Source organism: Vulpes vulpes, chromosome 6, assembly GCF_048418805.1.
Source record: "Vulpes vulpes isolate BD-2025 chromosome 6, VulVul3, whole genome shotgun sequence".
NCBI classification, from domain to species: Eukaryota; Metazoa; Chordata; class Mammalia; order Carnivora; family Canidae; genus Vulpes; species Vulpes vulpes.
Window position 1 is genome coordinate 57,498,355 of NC_132785.1, and position 18,748 is coordinate 57,517,102.

The following is an 18,748-nucleotide window of genomic DNA, read 5'->3' on the forward strand; positions in this document are numbered from 1 at the left end:
TTTCTTATAGGTCAGATTGTTCTGCTTCTTCACATGCTTAGTAATTTTTCATTGACTACCAGACATTACGAGTTTTACTTTTTCAGGTGGCTCATGTTTTTTATATTTCTGTAAATAGTTTTGAATTTTGTCTAGAAAACAATTAAGCCACTTGGAAACACTTTGTTGTTTTGAGATTTTGTTCTCATGTTTTTCTAGATGAAATCAGACTAGCATGTAGTCTAGGGCTCATTATGTCCTACTAATTCTGCAAAATAATTGACTTCTTTATCCAGTGCCCCATAAATTGTGGGATTTTTCACTCTGGCTGGTGGGAACAGCCTTACTTGTTTCTTAACTTTGCCTGGGATCTTATTCTCTCCTCCACTTGGGCAATTCTTTTCCAGGCTGTAGGTAGTTTATTCACGTGCACTTGCTGACAGTATTCTGCTAGAGACTTGAGTGGGCTCTGGAGGTCTCTGGAATCTTCTCTTGGTGCAGCTTTCTCTTCTCAGACTGCTCTGTGAACTGAAGCTGCCTTGGCATCCTTCATCTTCCAGAGCCACCTCCTCAATTTAGGGAAATCTTTGGGCTTTATTTGGGAAGTCTGGAATCTCCCCTCATGAAGGAGCTGGGAGGTCTTAGGGCTTATCTCATTGTGTCCTATCTCTCAGGGATCATTACCTTCCCTGTCTGATGTTCAGTGAATGCCCTGAGAATCATTGCCTTACATATGTTGATTGGTTTTAAGTTGTTTGAGGATGGAGGGTAAGACCAGTCACTCTTCCCCCATCTTGACTTGAAAGCAGGAATTTATGAATTTATTTTTTTATGTTGGTTTCCTACTAGATGGGTACTTTATCTAATAGATTGTTTCTGGGCTATCTTGCGAACACTTATAATCTGTTCTTAAAACAGAGAACTTTCTAAAATGATGATGTTATTTGAAAATGTGTATTTTTTTGAAGATTTTATTTATGAGAGACAGAGAGAGAGAGAGAGAGAGGCAGAGACACAGGCAGAGGGAGAAGCAGGCTCAATGCAGAGAGCCTGACGTGCAACTCAATCCCAGGTCTCCAGGATCATGCCCTGGGCCCAAAGCGGCGCTAAACCGCTAAGCCCCCGGGCTGCCCGAAAATGTGTATATTTTAAAGATAACTCTGATAGTTCAGATAATGGTACACTTTTCTCCTTTGATTATTCAGATTATGTGTACTAATTTTTCCTAAACAGACTTGTATCTCTGTATAAAAATTAACAGAGAGCAGCTGGTATTTTATAAAATGATGATGCTAGACAAGAGTTTTGGATAGGAAGTGGAGGCGAATACTATATTTGTTTGAATGTGCATGGGATTTTAATTAAGCTAAAATTAAGCACGTTAGAAATTGTCCAGGAAGCTGATGACTTTCATTCTTATTCTTAGGGAATACATGGGTTGGATGTCTCTATGACCAAAATGGTCAGAAATGCATATTTATGTACAGAATTCTGAACAGGCTTATGAACATTCTGCCCCTTATCCCATGCCAAAAAATACTTTGGCTCAAGAAAAAAGTGCCACCTGCTTTGCCCACAGTAGAATTTCAAGACTTAGCAGGAAATCTCCTAATCTCTTATTATCAACCAGTACTTTAACACAAGTAAACCCTGAAACATCAACAAATTCTTAAGACATTCCAAAAATTAATAAATAATGAGAATAGGAGGTTATGCTTTTTAAAAAGTACCTTTATCCCAGAAATCTTTATATCAGCCATTTCTTGCAAATACTGCTATAACTATTTATCAGACATGTATAGGAATAAGGCTCAAAAAATTAAGATTTAAGCACATACTTCTGGCCTTTACTATATTTTATTGCCATTCCATTTCAGTGGTCAGGGAAATTATAGATATGGCTATAGATGTAGCTATATAGGTATGTTTCAATAATTTGTCTGTTTCAAAAAGCAAAAGTTCTGATGAAGACAGGCCTTGAAAGATATGAACTTTATATATGATTCTTATACATTCTCTCCTCAGAATTCTCACACATTATTTATTTATTGGAATATTTAAAATTAACAAAAGTAGCAATCGTAAATAAGATCTAACAAAGTAAAATGTTATATTATGTGTGTATTTTATTTCCCTCAAAATGTTATTTTACTTCTTGCCCTAAATCTTACCGAAGTGTTTTCTAAAGACCTAGAAGCTTGAAAGCTCAAAGACATGGCTATAAAAGTTATTCATTAGATTTAATCCTAAAATCCTGCAGACTACCTGCGGCCGTTCTGAGTGTTGGGGATACAAAGATGAGAAAGCCTTGCCCAAGTCCAGGGCATCTCCCAGTGGAGTTGAGGGCATAGACTCATTGGAGTACTTCTGCAAGTCATCAAATCCTGGAAACAAAGCCTGTTTTCTCACCAGGTGGAAGTGATCAGAAGAAATTCCTAGAGGAGTCTTGAATAATGCTAAGAAATAAACTTATTGAAGGACATGATAGGAGAAGCCTCAGTCTTAGAAGGAGACCTAATGATGAGGTTGGGTAAGATTAATATCAAGAAAGGGAAGAGATGAGAAGCATCATAAGGTATACAGGGAAAGACATTCATACTACAGTAACATGAGGACAAGCAAAGAAGGAAAAAAGAAGCAAAAAAGTGGTAGCAGAGAGAAAGGCAAGGCCTATGTATTTTAGGATACGAAACACAGAATTTATCATGTAGCTAATAAGCATTAAGTGTTTAAAAGCAGGAAAATAATGTAGTTTTATTTTCCTTTAAGCAAGATCAGGGGACAGCAAGCTATGACTCATGGACCAAACCCAGTTAGCAGCCTGTTTATTAAATATAGTTTCTCTGGCACCGAGCACATCTATTTGTTTGCACATTGTCCTTGGCCACTTTCATGTTACAAAGGCAGGGCTGAGTAGCTGTAATGCAGAATTGATGGCTCACAAAGCATAAACATTTGCAGTCTGGCTCTTTATAGAGAAAAGTTGCTAACCTCTGGGCTGGATCTCCCTAGCATAGACTTTCTTAACCTTGACACTTGACATTTTGGGCCAGATCATTTCTTGTTGTGGAGGGCTGACCTGTGCATTATAAAATATGTGGCAGCATACGTGGGCTCTACCCACCAGAGCCCAGGAGCACTCTCCCCGACCCCACCCCCATCATGACATCCAAAAATGTCTCCAGATCCTGACAAATGTTCCCCAGGAGGGAAAACTCACTTCTGGTTGAGAACTACTTCTAGCAGCTAAGTAGAGTTTGGTTTTAAGTGAACATGACCACAGCTAAAGTTAAAACACTGGAAAATCAAGTGGAGCGAAAACACCGATGTGAAAACCAAAGTATTTTGAACATGAAAGTAATATCACTTGGTGACTGTGAACACAGGGCTTCAGACAGATGAGGATTGAGGATGGCTTCCTGAGGTCATGCCCGCATTATAGCCTGGGTAATGGTGCCCCTAACTGAGATAAGTAATAGCAGAGAGGAAGCAGGTGTCGAGGGAAAAGAAGGAACTGGGTTTGGATGCAGGTATCAATGGCTAATGGCTATTGAATATGTATATTTGAAGTCCGTAGATTATAGCTAGGGTTGTTGATGAAAACCAAAGAGCATCGTGTCAGAAAAGCCACAGGAATATGAAGCCTATGGGAACCGTGACCAGAAGAGTTTGTGCAGTAGAGAGAACCAGACATAAGGCGTACAGATTGTCCATTGCATCTCTAAATTAGGGAATGATTCACCAAGGGTGCTGGGAAGAAGAAAAACTGTGTAGATCGAGGCATGCGTGATAGTGAAGAAGTTTCAAAAGATATAATGAGACGAGGGAAAAGGGAAGAGAAGAGATTGTGGTCAAGCAGTCCGTGCCCTCTAAGAAATGCTGTAAGGAGAGTCACCATTTCATACTGGCCACAACCATTTCCAAGAAGAGCGTAGGTGAGAAAGACACTCAGCTTACATGTTTCACAAGGGTGGGTTTCTTATAAACCTTGCACGCGTATGTACGTCGCACTTGGTAGGTGGTGATTATGGCAGCAGGAGAATGGGTTTCCAAGACCACCAGCATCACAGCAAATAGTTGCATGGATCTGTGGGCGAAGTGGAGGGTCTGGGATTGAGTCCATGGAGCTGTAGCCCGCATCTTTTCCTCCCCTAATAGAGATCTGTGCTCACACGCAGGATATACCGTTCTGAGCAGCACACATTTTGTGCATCACATATCAACGTAGGCTTGAAGTTGGTCTGTTCTGTCAGTTTCACTGAAGTTCATCTACTCAGCAGTCCTGTTTTTAGACAGTTTAAAATGGTTTTAAATAAATTGGCCACAGACTTCTTTTAATATCATTCAATCTGAACGTGTAGAAGAAGCATCTGAGGAAACAGGAGTACTTGAAAAACTTTTAAGCAGTGAGAACGAGGAAAAGGAGGACTGTTAGGGAAAAGCTGGCAGGGCAAAGCAGCCCCAGGAAGGACAGTCTGCAGAGCAGATTCCTCCTCCTGACCACATCTGCTGCTCCCCCGAACTGCTGGTACCAACCCAGCCGCACCTCCTCACCACCTCCAGGAGGGAAGGTGAGAAGCCCAACAGTCACCCCCAGCTGAAGAGGGGGTGACCAGGTACCAGGTAGACAAAAATGGTCTAATCCCTTAATATGTTAGAAATAAAAATAGGGAAATGATTGGCTCTGGAACTGTGTACTTCAACTTGGTCAGTAATAAAATATGCTCTGTGATAGTATAGTCGCTAGTTTTTATATATTGGCATAAGGGGATGGTCACCAGGAAAACAATATCCTTTAGTTATTATTAAAATAATATTAAATACTTTTAAAATTATTCTGTATTTGCCTTATACTTATTTATACATGAATATTATAGATTTAATTATACTTATATGTAAAATAATATTTAAAAAATCATTAAAATTTTATCTTCTCCCACTTCCTCATTTTTCTTTTCTTCTCCTCCTTCCTTTGCCTACTCACTCAACAATAGCTTGTTGGGTGTTTTCAACATGCCAGCTATTGCGGGGTACTTTAGGGATGAAAATATGGAATGCATAGAACATTCTGTCTCAGAAGCCAGGGAAATCAAAAAGGACAATGTGGAGTGATGTGGTCAAAAGGATGGCAGTCAGCATATAGACCAGGCAGTGTAGCTGTCCAGGGAAGGGATTCCTAAGATTTCCTGGAGTATATGACATTGAGGTGAGATTTGAAGACCACTTAGAATTATCCATAAGAAATAGAAGAATGGTTGTCTGTACAAGCATGTAGGTGATGAATGGTAAGTTCACAATGAGGTGAGTTCACAACTCACCCGAATGGTGAGTTTAGTACATTTTAGTGTGGGAGGAGTGTGAGGTCCTAATGGCTGGGAGGTGTTTAACCAGGAAAAGAACAAAGTAAGGACTGCATCCTGAAGGACCCATAGTGCATATGCTGATGATGGGGAGTCCCTGAAGGATGTTGAGCAAAAACAGTGTGAAAAATTGAGTAGACCGGGCAAGGCAGGTATATCCTGGGCACTGTTGATTGCAGTCATTGAAAAAGAAGTAGTTGAGGCTTTCTGGAGATAATTGAAGTGAGATGAAAAAGAGGTCACACATATCAGATCCAGACGTTGATGAACAGGTGTCAGCAGACTCCAAGTTGCAGATGGGGAGGTGGACACATGGTGGATCCAGTGAAGCAGGACCAATGGGGAGTATGTGAGGGAAGTGGGGTGTGGAACTTCCAGTGTGCTTGGGAGAGCCATATTGTGCCATCTGGCAGGCAACTCAATATACTGAGGTGCGCTTCAGGAAGATGATGATTATGTTCAACAGACACACACAGTTAAAATCATTAGCTCATAAAGGCTAGCTACAGCCTTGGGTGTGTCTGAGGTTACTCAGGGAAGATTGTCTGTTCTCAGGAGAGCGGGAAGCAAGTGCGGAAAAGCACACACACTTAGTAGCAGGAATGAAGGGGTTGGCTGTGAAGGGAGACTGGGGTGTAGTGGGTTCAGAGTGGCAGGGCTACTGGGGAAGCCATTTCAAGGAGGGAGATGTGGGTGGTAACAAATGCTACAGAGCAATCAGGTTGTATGGAAACAGAAAAGTGTACCGGGAGGGAAAAGCCCTGAAATACAGTTACTAGATTTGACACATAAAATGTTAACTATCTCGACACATGATGTCCCCATAAAGTGATGCGTATGGAAGCAGAGTCATAGTTGCAAAGGTCAGAGATCATCTTGGGAGGAAGACATGACCTGAGTCTGACTGTTACTGGAACGCAAACCCATCCCTGCCCATTCTTAAGCTCCACACCATATGGTGCATAAGTATCATTTTATAAAAAGGTAAAATCATGACTCGCATACAAGGTAAAGCATCTCAAAGATTTTATTCAGCTCCTTATGAAAAGAGGAAACTAATAAGATGTTAAAACCAGTTCAAATGAAATTCTGACTCACAGAAATTTATCTTCTCTACTGACAAAATTTATTTGCACTGCCAAGGCAAACTTCATTTGCGTCACTTTGGACAGGAATTATCTACATTGTTATCAGTTTCCCATAGCTTATGTTCTAGTCCTGCAGAGCTATAAAATCGCTTAGTCAAAAGCAATGAATTATCACACCTCCATAAAATTAATTTCCAGAGGTTCACTTGACAATGGTCTGCATTCTATAGAGAGGATACCCAAAGGCAAGACAATCTTATTCACCAATATTATGCTTCCACTACCAAACAAAATGCCATACAATGTGTTAATTTATAATGCTCATAGGAAGTAATATGTGGTAAGAATTGTATAAAACAGAACTTTTAAGTGTGTGCTATGTCAAAGGTGTATGATATTTTAATGGACATGAAGAGACAGAGCATTAGTTAATGCCACTGATTTTAAGCATGTCTTTTTCTGAAGATTTTATGTATTTAATTTGAGAGAGGAGAGAGAGAGTGTAGTGTGCGTGTGCATGTGTGCAAGCAGGGGAGAGGCAGACGGAGAGAGAGAACCCCAAGCAGGCTCCACACCCAGCGCAGAGCCAGATGTGGGGCTCACAACTCTGAGATCATGACCTGAGCCAAAATCAAGAGTCTAACGCTCAATTGACTGAGCCACCCGAGCCCCCCAATCATGTCTTTTTTTAAATTAAAACTTTAATTAGAGATATTATTACTTATCGGTGATAGATAAATTAAGATTTCCAAGCAGTATTTACACACAATGGAATACTATTCAGCCTTAAAAGCGAAGGAAATTCTGCCATTTGCAACACGGATGAAGCTGGAGGTTCACATAAAACACAAAAAGACAAGCACAGAAAGACAAATACCGTATGAGCTCACTTACATGTGGAATCCAAAATAGTCCAACTCATAGAAGCAGGCAGTGGCCTGGTAGCTGCTGGGGAAGGGGTACTGGGGGAGAGGCCACGGGGGAGGCCACGAGGAGGGGAAGGTCAAAGGGCACAAAGTTCAGTTCTGCAAAACGAATAGTTCCGGGGATCTACTGCACATCATCGTGCCTACAGCTGACGATACTATGTCATATCATTAAATAACTTTCTAAAAGGGTAGATCTTATATTACATACTCCATTCACAGATAAATAAGCAAACAGATAGGGCACTTGGGTGGCCCAGTGGTTGAGCATCTGCCTTTGGCTCAGGTCATGATCCCAGGACCCTGGGATCCAGTCCTGCATTGGATCTGAAGGGAGCCTACTTCTCCCTCTGCCTATGTCTCTGCCTCTCTCTCATAAATAAGTAAATAAAACCTTTAAAAAAAAATAAGCAAACAAATAAAACTAATGAGAGTTGGAGGAACTTTCAGAGGGGACGGGTATGTTTATGGCATAGATTGTGGTGATGAGTTCACAGATTTATCGTAATTTCCAAACTCATCCAGTTAAACACAGTAAATATGTACAGCTTTTGTCAACCATACCTCAGCAAAGTGGCTCTAAAAAATGTAATTAGAGTTGATCCTATTACGTGTTCAAAGTGGGGGTTAAGGTTGCTGAACCTCCATGCAGTTGAAAACCTGAGTATGATTTTTTTTACTCCCCCAAACTTAACTACTAATATCCTACTGTTGACTGTAAGCCTTATCAGTACCATGAACAGTCAATTAACACATATTTTGTGAATGTATTATATACGGTATTCGAATGAAGCAAACTAGAGAAAAAAATGTTAAGAAAATCAGAAAGGAGAGAAAACATGGTTATAGTGGCGTTCTATAAAAAACCCACTTGTCAGTGGACCCACTCAATTCAAACTCGTGTTGTTCAGAGGTCACTGTGATACTTTCCCAAATTAACAAACATAATTAGGTTCAGATACTGATCTCCAAGTCATCGTTCAAGCCTGTCTCACACTCTCAAAGTAAATGTCCAGAAGACAGTTTCATTGCTATTGAAATAGTATGATCTAGGTGTGGGCCAGACTGTTCCTTGAAGATCATAGTCCTTCTTCTTTGTGATCCGCTGACCAGTCATAATGACAATGACATTCTGAAGAATAGGTTCACATGGTAGTAAGCAACTCAGTTCAAAGTCTGAGAAAAACTTACTGAAATAATAAAACTGCCATTAGCTACCAATCTCCATAAGATGTTTTAGCCATTCCCAAGGAAAAGAATTGCCCTCTGATCGGGAGAGAAAGCACTGGAATAAAAAACATTCCCAATAAATAAATTGACCTGCCTTGGCTTCCCATTCCTACTCGAAAGATAGGTGGTCAAACTGACCCTGGTGGCTCTTTGCTTCGGGAGCAAATTGCTTTAGAAATGGGATAATTTTACTTAAACTGCTTAGCTTAAAGAGGTCTCTTGTTTAAAGGCTTGAACAACCAATGAACATCTGTTCTTTTCAGTTGAACTAAACAAGCTGTTCTTGTACCTGATAAATACAAGCTATGGCTCAGCCAGTAAATTCTGCAAAGCACAGAGGAGGAAGGACGCAGGCCCATCAGTTTCAATGTGTAGGCACTGGCAGTGCTCAGCATCCTCCTGGGCTGTGTCATCAGGCCAAGAGCAGCAGGACTGCAGTTGCAGGAGCAGCCTGCGACCATCATTTCAGCCTGATTACAACTTCGGTACACCAGAAGGGCACGGTCTCCAATGTCCCCTCTGGTAGATGGCTCTGGGGTGCCGCACAGGCACGGGTGGGGTTTCTGTGGAGGGTAATACTCCAGGGCTGATCAGAAGCCAGTCCAAACCTGGCTGAGATAAATGGTAGGGCTGCAAAGGCTGCTCTGGTATGGGACTCAGCGTACATTTCGCACACCCGGACATTTCTTATTCAGTGTTTCTCTTTCATCCATTTATTGACTACATAGAACGTTGTTACATTGCGCAATTAAAATGAAATGGAGGGACTGGCTTAAAGGGAGAGAACTTGGGGGCATTGTCATGTAAATCCTTAGCAGATGTTCGGAATTCATTTGTTATCTGCAGAGCTGTCCTGGCTAATCCCAGGAGCTGAGGTCTAGTCTAGCATTCTTTTTTATTATTCACCTCCCCTATTGTCTGGGGTAGGAACCCCCTGGCTTGACTGCGTGGAGTTCCTGATTGAGTGTCCTGGGGAAGGCTGCATCCCAGGCGGGGGGTCCACTTCGCCACAGGCTGAGGCTCCAGATGCTTTGGGGAAGAGGTTGCAGTGGAAGCAGACGAATCTGGAATCTTGGCCCTAGTTGTTCACACCCACCACCCCCACCCTGTGCGTCCCACTGGCTGGCCCAGCAGCAGCTGAAGCGAAAGCAAACAGCGCACCTTCCCGGAGAGCTTGCAGCAGTCAGCCTGGGGACTTTGGGCGACTGGGGAGCCTCCCGGCCTCTCCAGGAAACGCTCGGGAACTCCAGGATTCCCTTGCCCCTCCGTGCCACCTCCTGCCTCTTCCCGGGTCCCTCCCAGCAGTGGTGTGCAAGCCTGACTTGGAGTGTGAACTTTGAATGCTGTGTTTTAGTGTCTTGACAGATAAATGCCTAACCATTATGGCTGTGATGACAGTAAAGTCATACCATGATAGTGTTCTTACAATAATAGTAACAGAAGCAACACCCACCACCACAGTGAGATTGAGCAAGAAAGAGGGTTAGAGAGAGGGAGAAGGATGGAGGGACGGAGGCAGGGAGAGGGAGAGGGACAGAGGCGACAGAGGGAGAGAGAGGGAATAACCCCAGGTCAGAAGATCTGGAATATAATGGACTACCATAGAGTCTGGCTTTTCCATGTTTTATCTTCGTAATATTCCTCATTTATATATTATTCTGCATCATGGTCACCTTTATCCTTTCAAACCCAGTAACAAAAGGGGCAAGTGTCTGGTTTTATCTCATCTCCCCCATGACTTAGAGAAGCCAGATTAACCCCTAGCTCAGCTATAAACTAACTCTGAAGGTGTCACACACCTTCGGCAAATGTTGTCCTGGGGTTGTGAGAATTCCATGTTGGTGTGCGATAGCCTATCATCGCACCTGGAATTTATAGGCACTTTGTGAGTTTCCCTCCCTCCCTCCATCTCTCCCACTCCCCTGCTCCATTTCCAACCCCGGAGACCTGCACACAGGCCGGTGACACTAACCCTGCCAGCAGAGGGCCTGGCTGCACCAGGGGGCAGCTCCTCCCAGCCCCTCCCGGCTCTTCCCAAGGACTATCCTCCTTGGGGCTCTTTAACCAGGAGGCACATGGAGACGTGAAATACCACCATGCCTTTGAATTGTGTGTCCATGCTTCTAAAGATGACAGTAGCCACTTTGCCATAATTTGGAAAGAGATGGGAATCAGTCTTGATCAGTGGCATAACCAGGAGGCGTGGGACTGTCATGGTGTCTTTTTCCCTTAATCAAGTCATATGCAAATCCTATGAGCAATGATAAGTTTAATGTTGATCTCAATAGATGCGAAAATAAACTCGAGTCCAAATTCGAGGAGACCCAAAAGCTGTGGCAACATACAGCTAATGTCCCTTCCCATCCTTCCAGTAAATATACAGGAGGAGTCGTGGGTGTGTGGACACAGGTGAGGTGCTGGGGCATGGATCAGGCTGACAAGCCCCAGGCAGAGGGCACGGCAGTTGCAAAGAAACCTGGGAAGGCCAGAAGTGGTTTGATTAGCCTTGAGGCGAAGGAGCCATGTGAAGCTGGGAGCAGACCAAGCAGAGCGACGGGCAGGTGCACATGATAAGGGCTCCGTACGGGAGGCTGAGCCATGTACCTGTACAGCTGTGAGGGAACAGAGCCGGCCCCCTACAGGTTGGAGAGTTCAGGCGATGAGCCCTGGACACACCTGCGGGGTCTTTGAACACTAAGTCATGAGGAGAAGAGAAAGAATGTGCCCACTTTGGGAACACAATATGTGTGTGTGAATGATGATTTTTAACAACTTTATCTCTTTGCTTTCAGGTCTTTTTCTTTAAAAGAAAAAAAAAAGTGCTCCTCTTTAGTTGAAAAGCACTTCTGCAAATCCTGTCTGTCTCTGCCTCATCTCTCTTTCTTCTCCACTACCCCCTAAGGTTGAAATAGATTTTATTTCTCCCCCAAGCCCTCTATGCTCCTTTTTCTTCCTACTTCTCCCTATTTTCATGATGTATGTCAGTCCCGTTGCTAGGCAGCTGTTACACTCAACCCACCACTCAGCATTCTGAATGCTGGAAATTAGCCCCAAATAGCTAGAAAATCACCCCTCCGCACCTGCACTGTGTTTGCTGTGAGAGCATGCATATGAGGAGCAAAATGAGCAGTCCCGGCAAGTTCGTAGAACAAGTGAAATGCGTCCCTATTTAACTACAGATAGAGAGCTACGTTTCTGGGGAACATGCGAGGTAGAGAAGCCCTGTAGTGAGTGCCCTGTGGGAAAGTAGCAAGGAAATGGTTATAGAACAAACCACATCCTTGTCCTATCAGAGCTAGAAATGAAAGAACAAAATAATCTGGAGCAAAACAGCAGTACCCCCAAAATAAGCATGAATAGAACGTAGGCTGTGTGTATTTCTATAAATGTTGCGACAAGCTCTGTTTTTCTTCCTTGACCCTGAAAAACAAAACGCTTTGCTTGGTTCTATTTCCCCTTCGGGCTGTGGACCTTTTCATTTATTTATGCAGAGAGTCAGCAGCGCCCGGTGCTTGTGCCCCCCCCCCCCACCTGCTGCTGTCTTGCTGGCATCCCGGTCCGGCTCTTCTGTTCCCTGGCAGGGCTCGGCATTCCCCCGTCACCCACCAACTCCCTTTCTCAGTGTTGACGGGCTCTCACATGTAGACTCTGGCCATATTCAAATCTGCCTTCCTTCAGCTGCTCTGCCGTTGCTCAGCCGAGTCCTGCCGTCCAGCCTTCCCCTCTCTCCTCTGCACCCCCCCCCCCCCCGCTGCCCCTTCCTCTGGCCTCCACTCTAGAGCTCCAAGGACATCCCCTTCCCGACATCCGGTTTCTCTTCCTGTGGATGCTCCAGTCCAATTCCTGATGGATGAGCTCCATGGTGCTTCGCCAACATTGTTTTTTTGTTCCTAAGTCAGGTATGTCCGTGATAAGAAAATTTCATGAGGTCTTGAAAGATGAAAACCACATCTTTTGTGAGATATCGTTCTGGTCAGAAACATCACACGTGAGCATATGCAGTCAAATGAGAGTGTAGCTTGACCTGTTTTGGTAACCTGTGCATTTCCTGGCAGGGTATCTTGCTCGTGATAGGTACTCAATAAATATTTGCTGAAGAGAATTAAATTTTAAGAGGTCTGGAGACCAGAATTTTCACAACAGAATTGTGCTTGAGCATGAAGAGATGAAATCCATATTCAGCAAACAAACCATTCCAGAAATTGCATCTGAAGTTGTTGTTGTTTTGTGAGCATTAACTTGTATTTTTCTAGGGAAGTGACCCTACAGTTTCATGGTAGGCTTCTCAAAGGAGTTAATGAAGAGACACTACTTTCTTTCACCTGACTCTGTGGCCACTCCATAAGCACTATCTTATCTCCAGATTCACAAGAAATAGGACATCAGTGTTCTTAAGATTAGAAGGAACGATCACTTTGGAAAACACAAATATGCATCTCATCACATGCCTTAGATTCTCCTGGACACTTCTCAGTTGTTTGTCCTTCTCTGTCTCTTCACCTTCATTCTGTCCCTCTTCAAATATAGAGATTTCTGAACGAACACAGCCTATGATCTACGATATGGTCCTTCTCTCTACTGTGATACCTGTTAGGAGCTCAGTCATCCTGTGCCTGGTGGTGTGTGTTGTACTCCAACCTTTGATGTAGAGAAGGAACTTAATGACTAGCATGCAAGTTAGAGAATTTTTTGGTAACTGTGCTAGAACTTGCCATGAAACCCCACACTTCAATATTGGCCGTTTGGGTTGTGGGCTAGCTAGAAGAAGGGAAGTTGAAAGTCGGCAGACACATTCCCGAGAGAAGCAAGACAGACCTTTTGGTTTCAGTCTCAGGGACCCATGAGGACCCAGGACGAGGATGTCTCCTGGGTGGTCCGCCCCATCCCACCCATCAGGCAGAGGGTCGGTGACAGGTGAAATTGACCACAGCTGGGCAGCTGGCAGCCAGCGGGCAGTGACTCTGTTTCGGGGTGCTGGCCAGCGCCTGGTCCGCACATCCTTCTGGGGCTCCATCAGAGTCTTCCTGTGGTCCTTCCTGATCCTTCTGTCTGTGCAGCATTAGTCCAGGAAGCAGTTCCTCCCCCCAGTGCACTCCATCTCCAGGGATGGATGTCAACTTTGTCCTCCAGTCTCTTGGGTGGTGCTGGACTCCCTCAGCATCCACATCCGTCCATCTGGAAGCCCTTCTGTGTTGGCTGCCAACATTGCACGGGACTCCTCCAGCCCCTCCCACTTCAGTGCCTCTATCCTGGGCTGTAGGAAGGGCCTCTGGATACTCTCTCCCTGGCTCTCCACCTCACGATGCCCGCTCCCAGGAGACAGCTTCAGTGAGACTCTGCCAGGGTCAGATAGTAAGACCCATCTGTACACACTGGGGCTCCCCAGGGCTCCTGGAGTCAAAGCCCGAGTGCTTAGAGTCTCCTGCCTAGTCACATCCTTACCTGTGACTCTGGGTCCCTCACCTTTCCTCTGCGTTCTCTGTTCCAGCCACATTCACTGTCTGGCCCTGCTCAGGGCTTCTGGATTTGCTGCTCCCTCAGCTTGGACTCCTGTTCCCTGAAAGGCACCGCAACATCCTTCCTCACCGTCACATACTTGCTCCCAGTAAAACCTTGCCTGCCCCATTTTTCCCACCTCTTTCCTTGTATCCGACATCCTTCCTCATGTGTGTTGCTATCCTTTCTGTCTCTATCATATTTAATGTAAGAATTTTCATTTGATTTGTCCCTGCTGCATTCCATGTACCTTTTTTTGTGCTCAGTCAATAATGCTATTGGTATTGGCCAATTGACTGAATGAGCCCAAATGAATGAGCCCTGGCACTCGGATTCTGGACGTAGAATTAGATCCCAATCATGTCCTTCAACCCAAACCAGGACAAGACAAGAGCGGGTTGTTGAGGAGACTTGACATTGACATAGTCAGTTGACGTGTCTCAGACACAGCCAGGTGCCAGTCTAAAATACAGGGATCTTCCTCATCTCGGACTAGAGAAGCTGAGCAGGTGTAGGGAATGGAAGCTGTGAAGTCCTATGTCCGATGACACCTGTGCTCACCCCCATGTGCTGCTCCAGGCTCATTATTACCCCTCGCACCTGGGTTGGAGTTTCTGTGAGATCATGTTTTAGCTCCGTGATCGACCTGGGACACCACCTATAGATGACACTCACATTCCAAAAGGCAAGATGTTTTTAATGACACTAAAATAGCATACCTCATGCTGTCTGAGATGATGTGTTTGTCTTTTCAGCTGAAATGTCAGAATTATACCACTTTTAGGTGTCACTAGAACAATACGAAATGAGAAAAAAAGCACCAAGTGTAAGATCTTTGTTCTGACTTGTTAATACTGTATTCAGATACTTGAATTATGTCAATTCAGTTCTCAGGGATAATTAGCAAAGCTCCAGAATGAGACAATTGTAAGAGAATAAAAAGATAATTTGAGTGATTTCATTTCATTGTGTAGCTCTGGCTAAATGGTGGGAATGTGCTGGCTTTCCTGAGTGCTTGAATGAGTCTGGGTTTCATTCTGAGCTCTAGCTTATTGTTGGGGTACCAGTCACCCCAAGGTCAGAGGACCTAGAATTCTTACCTGTGCACATCCCGTGTGCTGCTGAAGATGCTGAGTGTTAGCCTTTTCTGTCTCTCATGCTCTGGCCCTCCCATTTCTGCTCTTAAGCTATCTAGGGCTGGGAGCCTGTTTCTTCCTGCCTAAACTGTGTCAACGATGGCCGAGAGACTGTCTCTGCCGTCGCACTGCCCTGGTTTCAAATCCTCGCTCAGCCACCATCTCTTTCAATGTCCTAACAGAGTGCCACAAACTGAGTGGCTTAAAAAAACAGAAATGTACTCTCTGACACTTCTTGAGATCCCTCCAACCTCTGCCTTCCTCATCACATGGCTTCCCTTGTGCATCCTCGTCTGGTCAAGGCATTCTTCTCTTCCTAGAGGGACACCACCCTATTGGACCAGGGCCCACCTTAATGCGCTCATCTTAACTGCATGACATCTGCAAAGACTCTATTTCCAAAGAAAGTCACATCCACTTATCTTTTGGAGGGGCGCAGTGCAACCCATAAAATCATCTGTGTGAACTTGGGCAAGTGCCTTGATGTCTGTAACCGTCAGCTTTTTCACTGTCAAAAGAAGATTACCATGCAGGCCTCCTGCAACTCTGAGGAGTATGAAATGCACCCCCTCCATCCCCCAGCCCGGTTTCTTGGCCTCTCATCCCTTATTCATACTTACTGCGTGCAAAGGCAAACCAGCAGACCACAGAATGCACAAAGATGGCCCATCCCCTGGGAAGCTCACACACTTTGAGGATGACTAGTGCTTTTAATACCATACAGAATTCGTGTCTCATCCTGAAAAACACACGCAGACATAACTGGGAAGGGGGAATGACTTGTGAGGTGGCCGGCCACGGGCCCCGAACCAATGCTCTGCAATGTTAGAACCTGAGGCTGTCTTTACTTCCCCACCCAGTTTCTGCCCTGTTCAGACACACTGGGCAAGTACATCATCTGTCTCCTTGGAACCATTCAGATGTCATAAAACCTAATCTGTGTTTGCTCACTGGTGTGTGTATGTCATACACCAGCATTTCTGTAGATGCCCATACGTTTTAGAGGTCAGCCCCACTGCCCTCTGCACACGTTATTCCCAGTCCCGGCCCTGCACACACACATTCCTGTTCTATCCACTTTCTCTGTTCTGCTCTACTCTAGAGACACCCTTGTCTCTTCTGCAGCAACAACACACTACGACCAGTAAAAAAGATAAATACCAACTCCAGGGCTTCCTGGGTAGGAGATCTCATTCTTGCCTCTTATAAAAAACACATCACTAAATACTTCCGTGTGCCACAGATCCTTGCAGTCCATTGGGTGGAATCAAACTGATGAGCGAGATTTTTCATACCGTTGCCTCTGGCGCTTCAGTTTTCATGTGCAGGCTCTGCTACCTGCTATTTTTACACCCTCCTGTACCCTGAGCTTGATTCATGAGCAAAAATCTGTGTATGAGAAGGAAGGGTTGTGGCCGACACTGATGGATTGAGTTTGTCTGACACATGGCTACCAAGATTAGGATCACTCTCAACCCAGGACAACTCATATACTGAGTGCTCAGGGGGTAACGCTAAGGATATAAAGAAGGAAATAAATGCCTGCTCCTGAAAAGTTCAAAATGTGTTTTTCTCAGCATGCATCCTACAGCCACACAGTTCCCACAGCATTGCCCCACGGTGCCATACCTCACTTCCCTGTGACACTCACAGAAACAAAGAGGGGTGGCTTGGTCTGCTGTGGCTGGTGGGATGGGGGGGGGAGGGCATGCCCTGTCCTCTCCCAGCTGCTCAGAGGAACCCCAGAAGATAAATACCTGTGGGCAATGCACTTCCTTCCTCCCTGCTATATGAAAACAAAGAACTCTTTAGAAGTTGCCAGATTTGCTACAACAAACTTGAGATGGAAAGCTATTTTACAGAAAGTCACAGAGCACTTAGGTGATTGACCTTTTTAGCATTAAATTCCCTGAGCAGCCCTGCAACCCCCTGCAACATAGGAATCATAAAGTCAGTGCTGCCCAATGCAGTTACTAAATCCTTGCCTGTTTCTTCTGTCTCTGTGCTGCCTCTTGCTCTTCCTCTTCCTCCTCCTGCTCCTCCTCTTCTTCCTTCTCCTTCTTCTAATGCAGTTTTACTTATATGTCACGTAAAATACCCTGCATGCAAGAGAAATTTTATATAGATCCTTTAAGTGGCTGATAGAATTTTGAAAGACATTTTTTTTTAAACCCATAGAAAACCATTATACTGCCATGGATTTCAGCTAGGGAATGACAGTCAATTATTCCGAAGAACTTTCAAAAAATAAATTAATTAAATGTCCTTCTAGAAGATTTAAAATACTCAATATGTAACATAATGGGAAGAAGCTACTATACCTCTCACTTAAATAAAACTTCTGGATATTTTGATACTCATTTATTATAGATTCTAACTATATATAGGTCCACTTTCACATGTCAATAAAGAATTATAAGATTTCTTAAAAGATATATATATATATATATTTTAAAAGATTTTATTTATTTATTCATGAGAGACACAGAGACAGAGAGAGGCAGAGAGGCAGAGAGAGAAGCAAGCTCCATGCAGGGAGCCCGATGTGGGTCTTGATCCCAGGTCTCCAGGATCACGCCCTGGGCCGAAGGTGGTGCTAAACCGCTGACCTACCCAGGCTGCCCAAAAGATATATTTTTAAAAGCATTCTAAATATTTCTAAATATTTACATTAAAGCTATGAGTTTTCTTTCTCTTCAGTTTTCTTTCATTAAATGGTTTCCATTATTCTGTGATAATAGTGTCAAACATACATGAAAGGATTGAAATGTATATTTGGCTCATTTTAAAACTCATTTTCCACCTAACAGAAGAGGGTTATTTCCTGGGTGGACAATGTGAAGTGTACAACTGATGGAGATGTGGAGGTTTGTAGGATCATGTAGGGATTGGGGAGGATTGATTGATTGATTGATTGATTGATTTTTACTGGCAATACTATTCTTTATTTTTTTTTTTTTTTTGAGGGAGAAGCATGCTTTCTTTACAGCACCTGTAAACAAGTCAGTGAAGTATACTATTTTGAGTTTCCCCACATATATATTATTATTATTTTGGAATGTTAGAATACCACAACACCAACTGCATTACATAATAGTTACTGAAGGCAAGTCAGGCTAAAACAAAGGTAGAGTTTTATGGCTAAAAATATTCATAGCAGCAACTTTTAAAAGATGATTTTATTAAATCAAGTCATTGCACTTGGTCATTTTATTGCTATAGCAAAACAAGGCCATTATATTTTTAATGTTTTCATTTCTGATTTTAACTGATTGTCTTATTCTCTTCATTTCAAGTTTAAATGCAAGCATAAAATGTTTACCAACAAATCAAGAGAGCACTTGGTTTTTGTTTTTTTTTTCCTGTGATCACAGTAAGAAGCATAAAAAAGAGAACCCACATTCTCTTCCTATCTTCAGGCTTAAATTTTGTAAAGAGGTAACAGCTTTATAGTAAGACCAAACCACTAAATCTCAGTGGTCACACACAAGCACACACACAAATACTCCCAATATTGAAAAACAAGTAGGAAA

General features: G+C 43.5%; 1 protein-coding gene across 17 annotated transcripts in view; it reads left to right on the top strand.

The window, feature by feature from the left end:
- The window catches only part of MYO16 (myosin XVI), a 591,124-nt gene that overhangs the window by 471,013 nt on the left and 101,363 nt on the right, over nucleotides 1-18,748 (top strand). The window lies entirely within an intron of this gene.